Source organism: Choloepus didactylus, chromosome 18, assembly GCF_015220235.1.
Source record: "Choloepus didactylus isolate mChoDid1 chromosome 18, mChoDid1.pri, whole genome shotgun sequence".
Classification (NCBI taxonomy): domain Eukaryota; kingdom Metazoa; phylum Chordata; class Mammalia; order Pilosa; family Megalonychidae; genus Choloepus; species Choloepus didactylus.
In genome coordinates, this window is record NC_051324.1 from 29,998,951 (window position 1) to 30,021,667 (window position 22,717).

The window sequence follows — 22,717 nt, forward strand, 5'->3', positions numbered from 1 at the left end:
CAGCAGACACCCCTGCAGACTTCCACCTGGCCAAAGAGATGAACGAGTGGAGCCAGCTTGGGCCTGGGAGTCAGCTCTGGGTTCAAGTACTATTTCTACCATTTGCTGCTGGATATGGACTCTTTAAGGTGAGGATAACAATATTTACCAGATTGTAGGAAATAAATTAGATAAACCAACTGTATGCAAAGTGTTGTGCTCAACTTAAGTTTTGGAACAGGTATGATCTATTTCACCCATTTGGTCTATAATAACAGTCATATATTTTTGTTGTTTTTGAATGAATCACTAAGCCATTTCCCCTAATTAGCACAAAGTACACAATCTCCTTCCTTCTTGATGTTTTTTGGTCCCTGTACCACACTTACCCAACTCAAGCCTGTATCAGTCTGACAGGAGTCACTTCTGCTTTTGGATGCAAGTTAAGACAAAGTGCAATTGTTCCCATCACTGAAGGAGGGCACTGTTGAAGAATGGGCTGGTGTAGGTTCAGAGACACTTACCCGGGATAGTGGAGAGGATGCAAAGCAGGCCAAGATCCTTGCCCAGGCCTCAATGGGGAGCTGTTAGGAGTCAACGTTATCGTTGTGCCTCAGGTCCATACACCATTTCAGTCGAGCAAGGTCCCAAAGCTTTCCCACTCACCGAGCTTCAGCAAGGCCACCCTCACCAGTCCACATGGCCCCTTCTCTCCAGCGTGTGAAACTTGGTGAAGGCTACCACTCTCCACCCTGCTCATGTCCCTCACTACACATCTCTGGGATCAGGAGTACCATCTGGGCCTCTTTGCTCTGTGCATCTAGAAGATCTTTTTGCAAATTGGTCCCCTCTTTCCCAGGTTCCTGCATTACAAGGAGACAGACAGATCTGCTAGGCTCCAAACATCCCCTTGAACAGCAACCCATCCAACACACACACACACACACACAGTCCTGTCACCACTTTCTCTCAGGAAAATAGGTGCCTCCCATAAGAAAGTCTGTGTTCTCCTACTTGGAGAAAGGCTACAAGTTTTTCCCTAAATAATTAGAGCTGTATCTGACCAGATGCTGCCCAGTTTTAGTATTAAGAAAAGCAAAACAAAACAAACAAACAAAACACTGCCATTAGGAGCTTACATTCCAGTGAGGAAGTCAAATAACCTACAGACCACTCTGTATGATGGGATTTATTTGGTTGACCAGATATCCCTTTATCAGTAGTGCCTTGAGGGAGACAAAGAAATCCTAGTTTTGCAGTAAAGGTGAGAAGATGACCAAGGATGCATATGCAGGTAACAGCCACCTTGAGCAGCCAAAGACCATTTTTAACATCCCCACTCCCAACCCTACCACCCCACAAGGTGGTAGCCCTTCCAAGAGTGCTCATAAGTTAGGTAGGCTGTGGTAGCCCGGAGAGAAGGGCCAACTTCACTGACAATCCTCCCCATTTCATCCCCCACATACTGTGAGTAAATTCAGAACTTATGATATCCAAGCACCTGTGAGAAGGACAAACATCCCCCCACCTTTTACTCAATCCCCTTTGAAAACACAAGGCCCAAGTCACTTCAGCCTTCAGCTGTGTTCTGTGGTGCTGCTTCATATCCAGGGAAATCCAGCAACAATGCCACCCTGATGTGCATACTCCAGATGTGGGAGAATGTGAGGAGGGGGGGAGCAGGCTTTGAATAAATAGATGAGGTTGAGCAACTGTTGAAACATGAGGAAATTGCTTCCAGCAGTTTAGATTCTTCACTTGACTCATAATTTAACCCTGAATATAGTTTTCAAAAATCATTAAGCCCCCAAAGCATTCATCTCTAGCCATGATTAACCATGATGCAGTAAGCTGGAAGTTAACATATTTATTTATAAGGAACCAGGTAAATCTGAAACAGCCATTCACTCTGCATCCACTTAGCGACCATCTACTGACTGCTTGTCCGGTTAGAGGCAACATGCTGAGCATGGGAGATGCAACAGTGAACAAAGGCAACTCTTTTCCCCCAAGGAGCTTACCCAACCAACATACCTAGTCATATGAACGAGTGAGCAATGAGCATTTAGGGAATACCTCTGCATCCCAGGAAATGTGCTAGGAGTTTCCCACCAATTAAGCCCCCCAACAACCATGGGATGTTCCCTATTTTATATATCACTAAACTGCGGCTCAGACAGGTTAAGGTCACACAAGAAGGTCACACAAGAATACCCAGAATTCAAACCATGGCCTCTCTAATTCCAAAATCTGTGCCCCTTTACTGCTTTCTACAAGGGTAGGCTAACCAGAAATAGAGGCCATCCACACACTTCTGTAGAGAGTTTGTTTTCCTGGTCTTCTCCATCTGTGTAACAAAATGTTGACTGCACATGCTGGCTGGGCTTAAGCTGGTCAAAGCCCTCTCCTAACAACGTGCAAAGAGGTTTCTTTTAGTTTAGAATTATATTAAGGCAACCAAAGGGATGGGTTAGGAATGTCAGAACACACTCTATAGAATCATAACAGGGAAATAATACGCTGACAACAGCAAGCTGTCATTGTGCTTGCTGTGTGCCAAGCACAGCTATGAGCCTGATGTTCGTGGCTTTTAATCCTCACAACAACCCTGCACAGTAGATACAGTAGCATCCTCAGTTTACAGAGGCACAGAAAATAACTTGCCCAAAGTGTTACACAATAAGTAAGGGTGAAGCAGGAAGTTTGTGAATAGAGGAGTTGGGATTTTACTCAATGCCCAATGATGGTGATAAAGATAGGAAGGTGATAAATGATAGGTAGATGGATAAATAGATAGGCAAGTAGGTAGGTAGATAGATGGAAAGATAGATAGATAGATAGATAGATAGATAGATAGATAGATAGATAGATAGATAGATGATAGATAATAGATAGATAGATGATAGATGATAGATAGATAGATAGATAGACAGACAGATAGACAGATATGATAGCTAATGGTCTGAGGTACAGAGGGAGCTCAAGGACCCAGCCTCCAGTAGGATTCCCAGCCTGCCATTTTGGCAACACAAAGGCAGGATGATCCCCTGAAAACCCTCTGCCCGGACTGACCCCAGCCTTTCTACCAAGGAGGAAGGTAGACATCTGTGGTCACCTGTGGGCATTTACCCTTTATTCAGGCCCACATGGGCCTGCTGGCTGTCCTGGCTGACCCTGGCAACCTCATCCAGTTGTCTCGTAAAACAGCAGAAAGAAACTCCCAGTGCTGGACTTTTGAAACTTGCTTTCTGAATGCACATTCCTGGGACCCCCGTAGGGGTGTACCCCTATTAGTTCTTGGTAATTTGCACCAGGAATGTAGGAGTGGGTGGGGAAGAGAAAAACCTCAGTGTTGCAGGTTTTCTTTCTCTCCCAAGTGAAGAGCAGTTAAATCTGAAATGGTTAATTTCAGATGCTCTGGAGCCAAATTCTTGCCTGCTTCTCTTCCTAGCCTGTGCCAACCAACCCTGCAAATCCTTAAAATTCTGGATCACTGCCTGTAGTAAAACAGCTAGCACTTATATACAGGGAAATCAGAAGAGGTCACTGTTAGTATTTATGCTGGGACAATACACTTAAACAGGATTATCTTAGACACACCTGGATATAAGGTTATCCTATTTAAATAGAACTTTCTAGATGGCAGGCACTGTTTAAGCACCACACATTTACTCACTAAGGGAGGCACTATTATGGTCTCTATTTTACTGGTGGGGAAACTGAGGCTCAAGTTCACACAGCTAGCAAGTGCACACCACTCTTAACATCAGGGCTATAATTCCCACTCCCTCCAAATCACCCAGCCCCCTGCAAGAGGAACACCTTTCCCCTGACTCTGGCACTAAGCCTGGCCTCTGCCAGGGGCTTGGGGAAGAATCTGTAGGAAGATAAATTACAGGCTGAGAGGAGAAGAGACCTAAGGGTGGACATGGCTGCACTAGGAAGCTGAGCTATGGGATTTTCCCAGAGCAGATCGTCCAGTCACTTTGTGCATGTTTGTGGCTCTAGGGACTATGGCATCTGGGTCCTTGAGGTCAAAAAGGAAAAGTGATCCTTACGTTCCTGCCCCTGCTGTTGGGGATGGCCCTGCCAGGGCCCGGGGTAAGGACAAAATGGAAAGATTTACACATCTCAGCCTCTGTACTTACCTTCCCCATCTGATGTCCCGCCACATCTCCCAAGTGAAATCCAGGAAGCTTCCCAGTTGCCATAGAAATGGCGAGGATACAACTAAAAGAAAGTAAGAATGGGAAGAGCTGATTTCGCGGGTTCCTCAGGCAACCTCTGAGAAAGTTTTCCAATTAATTTCCAATTAGGTTTTACAATAAAAATAACTTTTTATTTTGAAATAATTTCAAACTTACAGGAAACTTACAAAAATAATACAAATCCCATATACAGAACTCCAACACACCCCATACCCCTAGATAACCAAATTTACCAATTTTAACATTTTTGCTACATTTGCCATATAATTCTATCTATCTATTTTATGAACACTTGATTGTAGGTTGTATAACATCCTGCTCCGTGAACATTTAATATTCTATGTACATTTCCTAAGAACAAGGATATTCACTTATGTAACCATTTTAAGTACACATAGCAAGTGTGAGAAATTTAACATTGATATAAAGCTTACAGTCCATGTTCTGATTTTTTCATATGTCCCAATAATGTCCTTTTGAGCCTTTTCTCCTCCCTTGTTAGATCCCAACCAGTATCACATATTGCATTTAACTCTCACTGCCTCTTGGTTGCTCTTTCTTTTTCTTATATTGGGTACATACATATAACAGAAACTTTCCCATCTCCACCACTCCCAAGTGTACCATTCAGTAGAATTAATCACATTCAAAATGTTGTGGTACCTGCTCAGATGTGGCCTCTCTCTCTGAGCTAAACTCTGCCGGTAAACTCACTACCCTCCCCCTACATGGGACATGACTCTCAGGGGCGTAAATCTCCCTGGCAACGTGGGACACAACTCCCAGGGATGAGCCTGGCCTTGTCATTGTGGGATTAACAATGACTTCTTCACCAAAAGGTGGAAAAGAAATGTAACAAGATAAGATTTCAGTGGCTAAGAGGTTTCAAACAGAGTTGAGAGGTCACTCTGGAGGTAATTCTTATGCAAGGCTCCACCAGATATTACAAATTGCCACGGTATGCCAGGCCCCAACCAACGGTACTTCTGACAACTCTAAAGAAGACCCAGGGATGTATCTAAGATTCTATAAGGCTTCACTTATTATTTTTCAGAAACTTAAAACCTCCACATTGTTCCTATGCCAGATAAACTCTGAAACTTAGACCAGTCTCTCCCAGAACATCAACCAGGGGCATTCCCCTACCCCATAACGTCAGCACCCCTCTTCAACATGAAGAAGTTAGAATGGTCATTGCCCAAATATCCCTGAAGACTAAGGAAATGATCAAATGAGGGGGAGAAGCTGTAACACAGGAGTTAGGACTGAATAAATGATTATGACTCCTGAATCATTATATAGATATTTCTTTTTAGTTTCTAGTGTATTAGATCACCCAGAAAGAAATACCTGAAATTGTGGAACTGTAACCGATACTCTACTTTGAAATTTGCTCTACAACTACTTGTGAAACTGTACTTTGAAATTTATCACTTTTCTGTATGTTATACTTCACAATAAAAAAAATGCTTAAAAAAACACTTTCCACTCAAACATCCAAATGTTTTTTAAAAAGTGTATTCTCACATATTATGGTAATATTTAATTTTAGATAAAACAAAACTTATGTACAGAAAAAAACATTCTGTTTTTATCTTCTATTGACAAAGGTATAATTTAAATAATTATAATAAATGTTACCTAATAATTTTTGGTTTAAAATAGAATACTGGTTATAAAAAATATGCTTTCCAGACTGTAAAATTGGTATGGGTTCTACCCCCAATGAAAGCTACATATGAAAATGCTTTAATCTTACTAGACATAATTGTTTTTAATTTTTTACACCACTTTTCCAAATCCATATTCCCAATCTTAAATTAATGAATGTCAAATGGTAACTGCCTTTAAAATTAAAATAATTGTAAGTTTATGTCCTGTTTAATTATATAACATTTTACTTAATAAGTTGTACTTGTGATATGCAGTAAAAAAAAAAACTGTAGCTGCCTGAGAAATAATATTTGGCTACTCATTTGAAAGTCAAAATAAAACATTTAAAAATAAGCACAGATGGTAACATGATAATCAAGAACCTTAGCTCTTTCATAAGTGAGGAAGTTCTATTGTCTTAAATATTCAAGGACATAATAAAGCCACCATAAAGCACACACACAAAATGTTGCGGTACCCTCACCACCTTCCAATACTAAATTTCTATATCCCCAAACAGAAACTCTACACCCACTATGCATTAACCCCCCCATTCTCCCTGCACCCTGTTCCTGGAAACCTGTACTCTATTTCTGACTCTATGAGTTTGTATATTCTCCAATATTTTCTTTGTAGTTACCATGGAGCTTAAATTTAACATCCTAATTCTGTAATAATCTTGCTTGCTTTGATACTAACTTAACTTCAATACTATATATAATGTTCCTATACTCCTCCATCCCCCCATATGTAGTTCTTGTCACAAATTACATGTTTATAATTATAAGTGTAAAACCACTGATTTATTACCTGTTATGCATTCGCATTTCAGATACTGTAGGAAGTAAAAAGTGGAGTTACAAACCAAAAATACAATAGTCTGGCATTTATATATACCCATTTGTTACCCTTACCAGAGACCTTTATTATTTCATGCAGCTTATTGTCCACTGTCCTTTCCTTTCAACCTGCAGAACTCTCTTTAGCATCTCATGTAGGGCAAGTATAGTGGTGATGAACACCCTCAGCTTTTGTTTTGGGGGAATGTCTTACTCTCTCCCTCACTTTTGAAAGACAGTTTTGCCAGATATAGAATTCTTGGCTGACAATTTTTGTTTTCAGTACTTTAAATGTGTCATTCCACTGCCTTTGTGCCTCCCAGGTTTCCAATAAGAAATTGGCACTTAATCTTACTGAAGTTCCCTTGTATGTGACACATTACTTCTCTCTTGCAGTTTTCAAAATTCTCTCTATATTTGGCATTTGACAGTTTGATTATAATATGCCACAGTGTGGGTCTATTTGAGTTTATCCTGTTTGGAGTTCTTGAATGTGTATATTCATGTCTTTTGTTGAAGTTGGGAAATGTTCAGCCATTACTTCTTTGAATATTTTCTCTGCCCTTTTTTTCTCTCTTCTCCTTCTGGGAAACCCACAAGGTGTATATTGGCACACCTGTTGGTATCCCACAGGTTCCTCAGGCTCTGCTCACTTTCCTTCATTCTTTCTTCTTTCTGCTCTATGATGGTTAATTTCGTCTGTCAATTTGACTAAGTTATAGTTCCAGTTGTTTTGTTAAGCAAGCACTGGCCTGATTATTACTGTGAGAGTAGTCTGTGTTTAAGAAATTAGAGAAATATATGATAAATTTTAAGTTAGCTTCCATCCATAATGGTTAAATGGTTTAAAAGTTATCTAACGGACAGCCTTATGTTATGGATAACAGAAAATGTGTGCATATTTAATCTTTCCAGTCAGATAAATGAAGTATCTGCCCTTGTTTTACTTTCTAAGGCCCCTTCACACACCATCATATTCAAGCCTTCTACAATTAGCCAGTTCTCATTTACATGCAAGTGGAAATACACCCAACTTAAAGTAGCTTAATTAAAAATTAACAAGATAGTTTTGTATAATTGCATTTGCTTGTTATCACAATTCTGAAATATGTAAAGCAAGAAAAGATAACCACAATGCCATATTGAACATGCACATCTGCATCATATTCAATCTTTCTGCAATATTTGCACTGTTGAAAATGTATTCTCTTTTTCCAAATTCCCACCCCTCACCTGGATCTAAAACTGGGGCTATAGGTGTGAGCCCAGGAAAAATTTTGGTTCCAAGAGACTAGGAGGCCAATTCATTGACTATTACCCATATGTTTCTGTGGACAATTCTCATGCTTACTCATCCTTGCCATGGCTCAGCTCCAAACATGCTTCTACACCGACAATAAGAAATATGCAGTAGATGATGTTCCCTTCTCAATTCCAGCCACCTCTGAAATTGCAGACCTTAGTAACATCATCAATAAATTGCTGGAGACTAAAAAAGTTCCACAAATATGTGGAATTTGATTTCCTTAGCAAGGGCCAGCTTCTGCGAATGCCATTGGTTGAACACATGGAACTGGAGAACATCTCATCAGAAGAGGTCATGGAACTAGAATACATGGAGAAGTACAGTGCACCTCAGTAGCACCTCAGAGCAATGCATGTCCCACAACTGGATCAGTTCTGTTAAAGGGGCAGGGGAATGGATCTTGACTGGTTCTTATGATAAGACTTCTCAAATCTGGTCCTTGGATCAGACTATTCTCTTATGGGAGTGGAATGCAGAGAGAAACAAAGTGACAGCCCTACCCTGCTGCAGAGGTCAGGCTGGAAATGTGAAATCTATAGTTGTTGATAGCACAGGAACTAAATTTTGCAGTGGCTCCTGGATAAGATGCTAAAGATCTGGTCTACAGTCCCTACAAATGAAGAGACTGAAAAAGAGGAATCTACTAATTGACCAAGCAAGAAACAGAAAACAGAGCAATTGTGACCCTCTCTGGCCACAAGGAGGCAATTTCCTCAGTCCTCTGGTCAGATGCTGAAGAAATCTGCACTGCATCTTGGGACCACACAATTAGAGTATGGGATGTTGAGACTGGCTGTCTTAAGTCAACTTTGACAGGAAATAAAGTGTTTAATTTTACCTCCTATTCTCCACTTTGTAAATGTTTAACATTTGGCAGTACAGATAGGCACATCAGACTGTGGAATCCCTGAACTAAAGGCAGTTCTTTGGCATCACTGTCCCTAACCTGCCTCACATACAGGTTGGGTCACATCAGTAAAGTGGGGTCCTACCCATGAACAGCAACTGATCTCAGGTTCTTTAGATAACATTGTCAAGCTATGGGATACAAGAAGTTGTAAGTCTCCTCTCTATGATGTGGCTGTTCATGAAGATCAAGTTCTGAGTGCAGACTGGACAGACACAGGGTTACTTCTGAGTGAAGAAGCAGACAATAAGTTGTACTCCGACAGATATTTACCTACTACTTTTCATGTGGGGGCATGAAAGTGAATGATAATTTGACTATGGAGATTCTTTCTATAAATGAAATCAACAGAGAATTCTCAGATGACATAAACCTGCAGGTCAACTCTTCAGAAAGCAGTCTTTTAGATTAAAAGCTCACATAATTGTTTCACCTTTGATAGTAGATAACATATCACTGTGTTTTTCTTCTTTCTTTTGTATTTATGATACAACATTTTGTGTTTATAAAATATAAAATGTAACCCGCTGTCTCTACTTTATGCCATACTCTTGAAATTAAACTAAAAAGTATTTTTTTTCTTTGTAAAGGTGTTGGTTTGAATTAAAATTTGCTTCTGAAATGCTATACAAAGTATATACTAGAAATACAGTCCTTAATTGTCAAAAAATGTATTCTGGCCTTGAGTCTGAGATACCACTCTCCTCTGCCTCTCCTTCTAGCTCTGTGGTCATCCTCAGTTCACTTTCTGGGTTGCTTTCTTTTTCCTATCTTGTATTTAGTGATCTCCAAATTTCTTGATCATCCCTATTAGTAAAAATATCTGGGGTACATGCCCCTAAGTATTTAGAGATTATAAATCATCTATGTCTGGATGTAACCAATGCCCTGAGTGCCTCACCCATATCCCCTCTGTCTATCCTGGAGTTCTCCTGCACATCAGTTCCAAACTTACCAGGGCCTCCCGTTTCTCTGCCTGAAGGCATCATCTGGCCACAAGAGCTTGCTCTGCCAGCACTTAGGTAAGGTCTGGATTATCTGCATGTTAATACCCACCAGTGACTCTCAACCAGTGAGGAATGGAAGTTGGTGACTAGACACCCCAGCTTCCTTGGTAGGATGATTCTGAGGAATGTTGCACATAGTCCTTCAGAGGGCCCTGAAGGGATGGAGCCCCAATTGTCCACAGCAGGAAACAATGAGACAAAAATAAATGTATGGAAGAATCCAGGGTCGATGGAGCGACATCATCAACATAGCTATGTAAACAGCAACCGAAAACTTGTCTCCAGAGATTCAACAACAACAAAAAAAGACAATTCTAAATTGTTTGAAACTCTGGAGGAGGATATAGACTGGAGAAGGACCCTGCAAATGCCGAACTGAAGAAAGAGAAGAAATATCAGGTAGGAATTTTCCATCCCAGACCGGATGGTCCTCTCCCATCCCCTCACTTGGTCTCAGTGTGAGAAAGGCACAGAATCAGCAGACGGGAACCCTCCCACCAGGGACACAGACTATAAAATCTCACAGCAATGAGACATACCTCCACCAGCTGAAGATCCAGGGAGGCCTTCATTTCAAGGCCCAGGTCAGTGAGGAGCAGAGAGACAGAGAAAACATGGACAGCGACTGTTTCCAGCCCTGGGTCTGAAAGCCCTTCCCCACCCTTGAGGGAAGCCACAACAAATGGCTGTTTCCTTGCCTGGGGGACAGCTGGAGTACTGGGCCAGCTGACGGAGTCCTCTGCCAGAGGCAGAGCCCTGAATCAAGCCAGATTTTGGTCAGCAAAGTGAGGGCACAGGAATCCTGCTGTTTCAGCTCACCTGTATAGATGAAGTCTGTGCTCAGAGACAAAACAGCTTCTGAGGTTGAGTAAATTACTGAACAGTACCATCAGCTAATCAGTCCAGAAGGTGCAAGGGAATTAAAACACTTTTAAAAAGATGTTCCAGATCCTTTCTTAGGACCACAAGAATCTGGTCTACATGACTTGCATGGAAACCGGCCCTGTTTTGACTGAGAAATACGGATGATCCAACTGTTAAAGCAGGGATCTAAAATAAATCCAGGTCATGTTGACAAGCAAAAAACAGAGCACCACTGGAAGCCAGCAGATTTGTTTTACCACACACAGTGAACCTGCTGGGGTGCCCAGTGTCTACCTCCCATCCTTGTAGCAGGTCATGGTAGGTGCCCAATTTTGGGGGAAGATTTGGTGGGGGGGCAAAGCCAATCTGACAGTTGGTCAATGAGAGGAACAAAGAACAGATAGAGATCATAGATAACAAAACCCTAGGCAAAAGGGAGAAAAGAACCTCCAGAATAAACTAATCAAGAATATCAGATTCCTAGACAATAAATAAATTAATTAATTAATTAAATAAAACTCAAATCATACCAGAAAACATGAAAATATGGCCCAAAGGAATAAATTAACACCTCAACTGAGATTCAAGAGTTGAAACAACCAATTAAAGATGTTCAGACAAACATGCTAAATCAATTCAAAAATCTAATCAATGAGTTGAGGGAAGATACGGCAAAAGAGATGAAGGATATAAAGAAGACATTAGGTGAATATAAGGAAGAACTCAAAAGCTTGAAAAAACAAATGGCAGAACTTATGGGAATAAAAGGCAAAATGGAAGAGATGTAAAACACAATGGAGACACACAACAGCAGACTTGAAGACACAGAGGAAAGGATTAGTGAATTAGAGAATAAGACATCTGAATCCTACACACAAAAGAACAGAAAGGGAAAAGAATGGAAAAATATGAGCAGGGTCTCAGGGAACTGAATGATAACATAAAGTGCACGAATATACATGTTATGGATGTCCCAGAAGGAGAAGAGAAGGGAAAGGGGGCATAAAGAGTAATAGAGGGAATAATCAATGAAAATTTCCCAACTCTTACGAAAGACAAAATTATAGGTCCAAGAAGCACACTGTACCCAAACAGAATTGATCCAAATAGACCTACTCCAAGACAATTACTAATCATATTGTCAAATGTCAAAGACAAAGAGAGAATTCTGAAAGCAGCAATAGAAAAGCAATCCATCACATACAAGGGAAGCTCAATAAGACTATGTGTGGATTTCTCAGTAAAAATCATGGAGGTGAGAAGGCAGTGGTATTATATACTCAAGATACTGAAAGAGAAAAACTGCCAGCCAAGAATCCTATATTTAACAAAACTGTCATTCAAAAATGAGGGAGATCTACCACAGGACTTCCCTTGGGAAGACTGTTGCTGTAAAGGAGAGGCTAGGCCTTCTATAATTGTGCCTAAGAGCCTCCTCCCAAATGCCTCTTTGTTGCTCAGATGTGGCCCTATCTCTCTAGCTAAGCCAGCTTGGCAGGTGAAATCACTGCCCTCCCCCCTACGTGGGATCAGACACCCATGAGAGTGACTCTCTCTGGCAACATGGAATATGACTCCCAGGGAGGAATGCGGACTTGGCATCATGGGATGGACAACATCTTCTTGATCAAATGGGGGAAATGAAAGGAAATGAAATAAGCTTCAGTGGCAGAGAGATTCCAAAAGGAGCCAAGAGTTCACTCTGGTGGGCACTCTTACCCACAATATAGACAACCCTTTTTGGGTTCTAATGAATTGGGGTAGCTGGCAGTAGATACTGAAACTATCAAACTACAACCCAGAACCCATAAATCTTGAAGATGATTGTATTATAATGTAGCTTATGAGGGGTGACAATGGGATTGGGAAAGCCATAAGGACCACACTCCCCTTTGTCTAGTTTATGGATGGATGAGTAGAAAAATGGGGGAAGGAAACAAACAAACAAAGGTACCCAGTGTTCTTTTTTACTTTAATTGCTCTTTTTCACTTTAATTATTATGCTTGTTATTTTTTTTGTGTGTGGTAATGAAGGTGTCAAGGATTGATTTTGGTGATGAATGCACAACTATGTAATGGTACTGTGAACAATCGAATGTACGACTTGTTTAGTATGACTGCACGGTATGTGAATATATCTCAATAAAATGAATTAAAAAATGAGGGAGAGTTTAAAATATTTAGAGATAAACAGATACTGCGAGAGTTCAAGAACAGGAGACCTCCTCTACAAGAAATACTAAAGGAAGTGCTACAGATAGATAGGAAAGGACAGGAGAGAGGGGTTTGGAAAAGATTGTATAAATAAGATTAGTAGTAATGGTAACTAAAAGGGTACACAGGTTATCAGGAGATAAAAACAGGGTAGAGATCAGGCAATTTAATGTGAAGAAGTATAGAATGTTCAATAGGATTGATTGTATAGATCCAGAAATGAACAGCACAATACTGTGTGATGGTAGCACGATATTATAAGCACACTGAACAAAGATGTCTGTGATTAAATTTGGAAGAGAAAGGCTATGGGCATGTATGAACCAGAAGGAAATACAGAAGATAAAGACTGAGATGTTATAACTTAGTGAAACCTACAGTGGCCAGGAATGGTGATTAAATGTACAAATATAAAAATGTTTTTACATGAGGGAGAACAAATGAATGTCAACTTTGCAAGTTGTTGAAAATGGGATGGTATTGGGGGAAAAATACAATCAATGCAAACTAGAGTCTATAGTTAACAGTAACATTGTAATATGCTTCCATTAATTGTAACAAAGGTGATATATCAAAGCTAAATGTCTATAAGAGGGGGATATAAGGAAGGAGTGTGGGATTCTTGGCAGAGGTATTGTTTTCTGAACTGTTCTTTATTTTATTTTTATTTTTTTATTCATTTATTTTCTTTTTCATTTTTCCTTTTTTCTTCTTTTTTTCCTCTTCCTCTTTCTTTGCAGAAGAAATGGAAATTTCCTTATATAAATTGTGGTGGTGAATACATAACTATGTAATTATACCAGAAACATTGATTGTATTGTGTTGAATTGTATTTAGGAGGGAACATATGGTGTGTGAATAAAACTGTTTAAAAAATAAACAGAGGGATACAGGTGCTGGAGAAAATGTGGATAGAGGGATGTACCTATCCACTGTTGGTAGGGAAGTAGAATGGTGCAGCCCATCTGGATGCATTGTGGTGGTTACACAGGAAGATAAGTATGGGGTTACTATATGGTCCTTGGAAGACTGACAGCAGGGACATGAATGGACATTTGCATGCTGGTGTTTATGGTGGCAATATTCACAATTTGCAATGGATGGAGGTGGCCTAAGTGTACATTGACCGATGAACAGAATGGTGAATTGTGGTTTATAAAAACAATGGAATATAGAGTGGATACAAGAAGGAATGAAGTTGTGAGGTATGCAACTAGTTGAATGGACCTTGAGGATGGTATGTTGACTGAAATCCCAGAAATGAAAAGACAAACATTATAACACCTCACTAATGTGGACTAACTATAATGCGCAAACTCCGAGAATTGAGACTGAGAGCATAGGTTATTAGGGGAAGGCTTATGGTAGAGATTCCTAGATTGTAAGCTCTTATAGCAGGGGCACCTATTCCTGAGTTGTAACAGTTATTTCTAAATTCTGAGATGCTGAGCTATCTGTATATAACTCAGTCAGTCCCTGGATATCTGTGTGACACCTGAGACTCAGAGCCAGAGTTTGGCAGCTATGAATGTCAGCGCCATCCCATATAGCAAATGTTAAAGAGACTGAAAAAGAGATCAAACTTCAATTAGAGATATGAACAAAATGGACTTGGTTCGGACTAAGGTAAATCAGACTAAGGAGTAAAGGATAATATTGACGGTGTTTTAAAACCTCAACTTCTGTGAGACCAAAGGAAGAAATGTTTATTTGATGCAAAATCTATATTATTGGTAGGGTGCTATATAATTTAACTTGTATGGTCAGTTTATTCAAACACCATAAGTACATGGAACTTTGAATAGGGAGTGAGATCTGGTTGGTTTGTACAGATTAGTGTGAAGCCCCAATGTATCCTAGAATAAATTGGCTGGAGAATTAAAATGTATTTGAAAAGCCCCCTTGAGGAACTGAGGGAAAATGTCGAAACATTAAACTTCCCAAGCTGGGGAATTCTGATATTCTCGCCAGCATTGGGAATTACCACTTTAGTAGGCCAAGTCATCGATCTTGGGGCTTGCCCTTATGAAGTTTCTTACTGCAAACAAGTGGCTAAGCCTACTTATAATTGTGCCTAAGAGTCACCCCCAGAGAACCTCTATTGTTGCTCAGATGTGGCTTCTCTCTCTAAGCCAACTCTGCAGGCACACTCACTGCCTTCCCCACTATGTGGGACATGACTCCCAGGAGTATAAATCTCCCTGGCAAGGTAGGACATGATTCCTGGGAATGAACCAGGTCCTGGCATCATGGGATTGAGAAAGTCTTCTTGACCAAAATGGGGAAGAGAAATGAAACAAAATAAAATTTCAATGGCTGAGAGATTTCAAATGGAGTTGAGAGGTCATTCTGGAGGTTATTCTTATGCATAATATAGATATCCCTTTGTGGTTTTTAGTGTATTGTAATAGCTAGAAGGAAATACCTGAAACTGTTGAACTATAACCCAGTAGCCTTCATTATTGAAGGCAATTGTATAACTACATAGCTTTTGCTGTGTGACCATGTGATTGTGTAAACCTTGTGGCTCTCACTTCCTTTTTCCAGTGTTATCAAGAGATGAGTAGAAAAATGGGGATAAAAATTAAATGAATAAGAGGAGGAGATTGAGGGATGGGATTTTTGGGTGTTTTTTATTTTTTAATTGAGATTGTTCCCATACCATGCAACGATCCAAAGATCCAAAGTGTATGATCAATTGCCCATGGTACAATCATACGGCTGTGCATCCATCACCACAATTAATTTGTTTTCAATTTTTAGAAAATTTTCACTACTCCAGAAAAGAAATAAAGACAGAAAAAAAAAAAAAAAAGTAAACGCCATTCCTCCCATATCCCTAACCACCTCACCCTCCATTATTGATTCATAGTTTTGGTATAGTACATTTGTTACTGTTGATGAAAGAATGTTAAAATACTACTAACTGTAGTATATAGTTTGCAATAGATATATACATTTTTTTCCTATATGCCCCTCTATTATTAACTTCTAGTATAGTGTCATACATTTGTTCTAATTCATGAGAGGGATTTCTAATATTTGTACAGTTAATCACAGGCATTCTCCACCACAAGATTCACTGTTTTATGCATTTCCCATCTTTTAACCTCCAACTTTCCTTCTGGTGACATACGTAATACTGAGCTTACCCTTTCCACCACCTTCACACACCATTCAGCACTGTTAGTTATTCTCACAATAACATGCTACCATCACCTCTGTCCATTTCCAAATGTTTAAGTTCACCCTAGTTGAACATTCTGCTCATAATAAGCAACCGCTCCTGATTCTTTAGCCTTGTTCTATATCCTGGTAACTTATATTTCATGTCTATGAGTTTACATATTGTATTTAGTTCATATCAGTGAGACTCTGCCATGTTTGTCCTTATGTATCTGTTTTATTTCACTCAATATAGTGCCCTCAAGCTTTCTTCACCAATCCTTTTTTTTTTAAGATGGTTTTGTTCACACACCATACATTCTGTCCTAAGTAAACAATTGTTGGTTCCCTGTATAGTCATGTATTTATGTATTCAGCACCATCACCACTATCTATATAAGGACATACACATTTCTTCCACAAAGAAAGAGGAAGAGTCAAAGAAGGCAGAGAGACAAAAGAAAAAGAAAAAAGAAAGAGAGGAAAAAGAAAACATGACAGCTAGAAAGCAACAACAGGAAAGATATTAAACTAAAGTAGAATAAAGAGTCAGACAACATAAACAATGCCAGGAGTCCCACACCCTTCCCCTATGCACCCCCACCATATGCATTTATCTTTGGTATATTGCCTTTGTTATATCAAAGGAAGCATGATACAATGTTTCTGTTAATTAGTCTCTAGTTTGCATTGACGGTATTTTCCCTCCAATCCCTCCCTATTTTTAACACCTAGAAAGGTTGACATTCATTTGTTCTACCTCATGTAGAACCTTTTGTACCTTTTATTACAATTGTTGAGCACCCTAGGTTTTGCTGAGTTATACAGTCCCAGTCTTTATCTTTCATCTTTCATTCTCGTGTCCCACATGGTCCTAACCTTCCTCTTTCAACCATGCTCACAGTCATCTTTGTTCAGTGTACTTACATTGATGTGCTAATATCTCCCAAATTGTTTTCCAAACTTCTCACTCCTGTGTTTTCCTTTCTGTCTGCAGTGCTTCCTTTTGTGTTTCCTATAGAGTAGGTATCTTGTTCACAAACTCTGTCCTTTTCTGTTTGTCACAGAATATTTTAAACTCTCCCTCATATTTGAAGGATAGTTTTGCGGGATATAGGATTCTTGATTTGTGGTTCTTCTCTTTCAGTATCTTAAATATATCACCCCACTTCCTTCTTGCCTCCATGGTTTCTATTGAGAAATCCACACACAGTCTTATCAAGCTTCCTTTGTATGTATTGGATCACTTTTCTCTTGCTGCTTTCAGGATTCTCTTTGTCTTTGGTGTTTGATAATCTGATTATGAAGTGTCTTGGCGTGGGCCTATTCTGATCTATTCTGTTTGGGGTATGCTGTGCTTCTTGGATCCGTAATTTTATGTCTTTCATACAAGATGGGAAATTTTCATTGATTATTTCCTCTATTATTGCTTCTGCCCCTTTTCCCTTCTCTTCTCCTTCTGGGACACCAATGACACATACATTCCTGCATTTCATTTTGTCCTTAAGTTCCTGGAGACATTGCTCATATTTTCCCATTCTTTTCTCTATCTGTTCTTTTGTGTATAGGCTTTCAGGTGCCTTGTTCTCCAGTCTTGAGTATTTTATTCTGCTTCTTGAGATCTGTTGTTGTATGCTTCCATTGTGTCTTTCATCTCTTGTGTTGTGACTTTCATTTCCATAGATTCTGCCAGTTGTTTTTTTTTGAACTTTCAATTTCTACCTTATGTACTCCCAGCGTTTTCATTACACACTTCATCTCTTTTGCCATATCTTCCCTAAACTTTTTGAATTGATTTAGTATTAGTTGTTTAAATTCCAGTATCTCAGTTGAAGTGTAAGTTTGTTCCTTTGACTGAGCCATAACTTCATTTGTCTTAGTGTAGGTTGTAGTTTTCTGTTGTCTAGGCATCTGGTTTCCTTGGTTACCCCAATCTGGTTTTCTCTGACCAGAACAGACTCAGGTCTTGGAAGGAGGGAATAATATCTGGTTTCCCTGAGGGTGTCTTAGAAGATTGGTGGGCCTCAAGTCACTGTGCTTTTCCATGCAGCAGGTGGCACCTGTCAGCCTGTAGCTCCCAACTGGTGTAAGGAGGTGTGTCCCGTGGCTGTTTTCCCCCAGGCTCTGGGGTCTGGTTCTGAATGGAAGGTGTGTAGTAGAGCTGAGCCACACCTCTTTCCCCTTAGGGAAGATACCCCCCCTAGGGAGAGGTCATTAGCATTTGAATAGCCTCTCTGCCTGTGCTATCTCCACTCTTGTCTGGGCCAGAGTGCTGGGGACTGAAAATGGCTAAGGCTTTCTCCACTGAGCCAAAAAAGGGACAGAAATCCCCCTTCAGGGTGAATCCACAACCACTCTCTGGCTCTCCAAGGTCAGTCATCACCAAAAGCCTCTGTCTGCTTGTTAGGGGTTTGTATCTTGTATTGAGCAGTCCACATTTGTTCAGTTGGACCTCAGCTGAGCTATATTTGCTTGCTGGGAGAGTGCTGCTCTCTAGCACCATGAGGCTTTGCAGCTCGGGCCATGAGGGGAGGGTGCTCCCAGCTTGGATCTGCAGTTTTTACCTATAGATTTCATGCTGTGATCTTGGGCATTCCTCCCAATTCAGGTTGGTGTATGAGTGGGGAGTCATGTTTGTCCCCCTGCAGTTATTCCAGATTATTTACTTGTTGTTCCTGGTTGTTTATTAGTTGTTCTGGGGGGACAAACTGGCTTCCACTTTTCTCTATGCTGCCATCTTCTTCCATACCCCAGCTGTTCTATTTTACTTTAATTTTTATTCTTATTTTTCTTTTTGGGGGGTGTACCAGTTTGGATGTATTATGTCCCCCACATACCATAAAACCATACAACCATCCAAAGTGTACCAACACTTTGGGCCAACATATTAGTGTTGATTTGGCTGGATCTTTGGATTAGGCTGTTTCCTTGGAGATGTGACCCACTCAATTGTGGGTAATACCTTTGATTACATTATTTCCATGGAGGTGTGGCCCCACTCATTCAGCGTGGGTCTTGATTAATTTACTGGAGCCCTATAAAAGCTCACAACAGAGGGACCTCAGAGCAGCTGCAGCTTACAGAGACATTTTGAGCTAAGCTCACAGCAGGGAGATCCTGCACTTCTGTAAGGGACACATGGTCTGCTTGTTTTTTCCTCAGTGCCAGCCCTCCTGTCACGGTCAACTGAATCTGGAGTTGCAGCAGGGGAAGGGTGGGTAGGAAAGCAGGCAGAAAGTTTCTTCTTGCTAATAGCTTTGCATCCTCTGGGTTTGGCATTGTTTAAAACCAACTCCATCCCCCTAAGGATTCTTTTCCAGGTCCACCAGAGTCATTCTGCTAATTTCCCCAACTGCCCAACTACCATGCTATGGGCAGTGCATTCCGTTCCTCTAACCACTGCTTCCATTCCACTCTTTGGTGGTCCACCTAGCAAAGACCCTTGTCACTTCAGTCTCATTGTTTTCTAGACAGGCTCAGAAGAGCTCTAGCCCAACTTTCTTGGACATGCAAGACCCACCTCTGGTCCAAGGAAACACTCACACATCCTTTAGCTGGACAGACTTTGGGAGAATTAGCCTTTCTCAAGGAAGACCCAAATATTCTGCTGCCATAGGCCACTTCAGGGTGAATCAGGCTCCTGCCTGCTGTCCCCAGATAAGAATGCACATAAGGTCTTCAGGATGGGCCCCTTGAACACCTCCCTCAGTGGACTTGAGCAGAAGCTGTTAGTAATCATAGCCCTTCCTCTTTAGAGGGCATGGACTCATTTGCATGGTCACAACTAACCCCAAAGAAAATCTTCCCACACACCTCGCTTTTCCCAGATCATTTTACACTGAAAATCTGTACTTGAGGTCAATCATATTGGAACCAGTCCCTGCCAGTGCTTTTATAAATTCTACCCTTCAGGTCCATCCACACTCTCTTTTGCATCTGATATCCATCCTCATTGCACTTCCCTTGAAATGGAGGCAGTAGGGAAAGTCCATTTTAATGTACTATTCCAGAAGGAAAACTGTACATTCCTCAGGGAAAGATACAATGGGACTTCTCAAATCTCAGGGTCTGTTGGGGACCCTGAGGATCATGCATTCATGGGTCCCTGCCCCATCAAATCTGCCTCTGCTTGAATACTTTCAGTGATGGAGAACTCACTACCTATCCCTGGCTCCTTCTGATATCCATCTGTTGACTTTACTTCTGCCCTCTGGGAAGTTGTTTATCATCACTGATCTTATTAATGTTCAGGAGTGGTTAATGTTGGTAACTCCAGCTGTTTGCTAGGGAAACCTACATTTTCATGTCAGAGTTGGCTTCTGTATGTTTTAAGAAGGTCAGAATAGGGCCAGAGTCAGTACTGGAGTCTAATGCTAAACCTTGGGCAAGGGTCTGCAAGGCAGATTGTTTCTATAAGTTGCCCCCCACCTTTTGCCTAGGCTAAACTTTGGTCAGAACCTTACTGATTCATGGAGTTCACTCACATTGGGGCAGCAGCGGGTGCAGCAGGGAGAGAGCCCCCAGGGGTGCGTGGCCCTCTTATCTCTCCATCTGCTCTCAAAGTGTAGGTGGCAGGGACCAGCACCCAGTAGATTAAAGTAATCACACTCATGGAGGGATGGTCTTTTTTGGCCAGGTAGACTCATTGAGTTTGTACCTAGACCTATCAGCTTGGTAGGAAGTGAAGGCTCTAAGACTAGTTTTCAAAGGGGCTAAAGTCTAGGAGAAAAGTGGGGAGACACAGTGGAGAAGATGGGCACAGAGAGAGCAGAAACACCGAAAATGATTGAGGCAGGACATAAAGGGAGCAGAGATGGAGGGAGAAACTGCAGCAGGCAGGGCAAGGTCCAGAAATGGTTCTCTCACCCTCTGCTGGATGTCCTTGAGTGACTCATTCTCTTCTGGAACCTCAGCTCTCCCTTCGTGGAGATCTCTCCCATCATGGCATATGGTGTTTTCAGGGTCAGAGTGACAAGGCATAGATGGCTGAAGAGCTGCTCAGAGGGTGTTAGAAAAGCCCACGGAGAAGTGGGGGCTTACACTCTGAAATGCAGATGACAGGGACACTTCTTTCAATGTTTATCTCAAGACTAGATGTGCATCTTCCTGTCCTGGGTGTTAATCCCAAACTCCCTTATTAAACATTTAAACTGCTTGCCTAACTGTCCAACTCTTAATTAGGTGCATAAATGAGGAGTCAGAGATCTTGTATAAAAGAGCATACAGTCCTCAAACATCATTTTTGTTACCATTTCCAACTTCCTGCCACAGATGATAAGCAGCAGAACTGTGTCTTTTTGCTCTACGAGCACTTTCTTTCCCACCTTGTGGTCCAATCCAAAGGCAGGTGGCTGGAGGGCCAAGCAGGTGGGCCCTTATTCAAACTACTAGCTAGAAAACATTGTCCCCTACAGTTCAGCAAAACAGAGGCACAAGTAAGAAACACTCATGAAGGCAGACAAATTATCCTTGTGTAAGACCTGATTTTCAAATTAGCATGAGTTCATCTGTTTCTATTACAGTTCCAAGAAACAGAGGGCTGTAGATTTGAACATGCTAAGAAACCCAAGCCCTCGCCCCCAATTATGATTTTAGAGACTTTTCATTCCATTTGCTGCAATAGAAGCCAGCTTAGAGCATCCAAAGCCAAGGCCAGATTTCTGTGCTCTTTCCTACTGGCACAAAGTAATCCCAGACTCATGGAAAGGGGCCACCACCCCCACCCCATGGACCCCCGGTGATGTCCAGATCTGTGACTACAGTGACCTCTTTTCTTCTTTCTATTCCCCATGGTGGAGTTGCTGAGGTTCATTATTACACATTGCTTACAAATCTTTCCAAAGCCTTTGATAACTGAGCATGCTGGTGTGGAGATGAGTAACCTCATTTCCCAAGAACACCAAGGTGCAGAGAGGGCAAGTGACTTACTCACCATCACACATTGATATGGCATAACTATAAATATCTTAAATGCAGGTTTGACCCCCAAACCTATGCTCTCTAGCACTCATCTCCCAGGTTTTGAGGTCCTATTGGGTAGAGAGGGCAGAGGGTAGGGATGGAGATGGGAAGAAGTGGATCAGGTATAAAAACATGCTAAAAAAGAAATGTTGCTTAATCTATTCTACAATATTTCCTTGGATCTTCCTTCCTTTCCTGGCTGAGAGCATGCATTATTTATCTCTCACACACAGAATTTTTGCAGTTATAATAAAGGTCAAGAGGGGAGGCGAGAGTTATCTACATCTGCAACTATATCGAGATGCACTTGGAATGACATATTGAGACTGATGGAATACATTTAGGAACAAAATGAAGACATAAGCCTTGATGTTTCTTCTTTCCTTCTTTTTCTTCCTTTCTTTTCTATAAAGAACAAATTTTCAGGCACATTTGTAGCTCTCCTGGACCAATTCCCTTTCTCCCTCCCCAGAGATAACTTTGGCACTCTTTTCATGCATAAATAAGGGGACCTGAAATGAGATGTCTAACTCTGATGCTTTATGGTATAAGGTTTCCCATCTCTGGTTTTCTAACCGCCTTGGATATCTTCAGTTTTCTCTTTTGAAATCCTC

At 40.9% G+C, this 22,717-nt stretch overlaps 1 pseudogene; it reads left to right on the forward strand.

Annotated features, from left to right (window-relative positions):
- Window positions 1-8,041: 8,041 nt before the first annotated feature.
- On the forward strand, window positions 8,042-9,191 carry LOC119514418 (annotated as a pseudogene).
- Window positions 9,192-22,717: the final 13,526 nt, after the last annotated feature.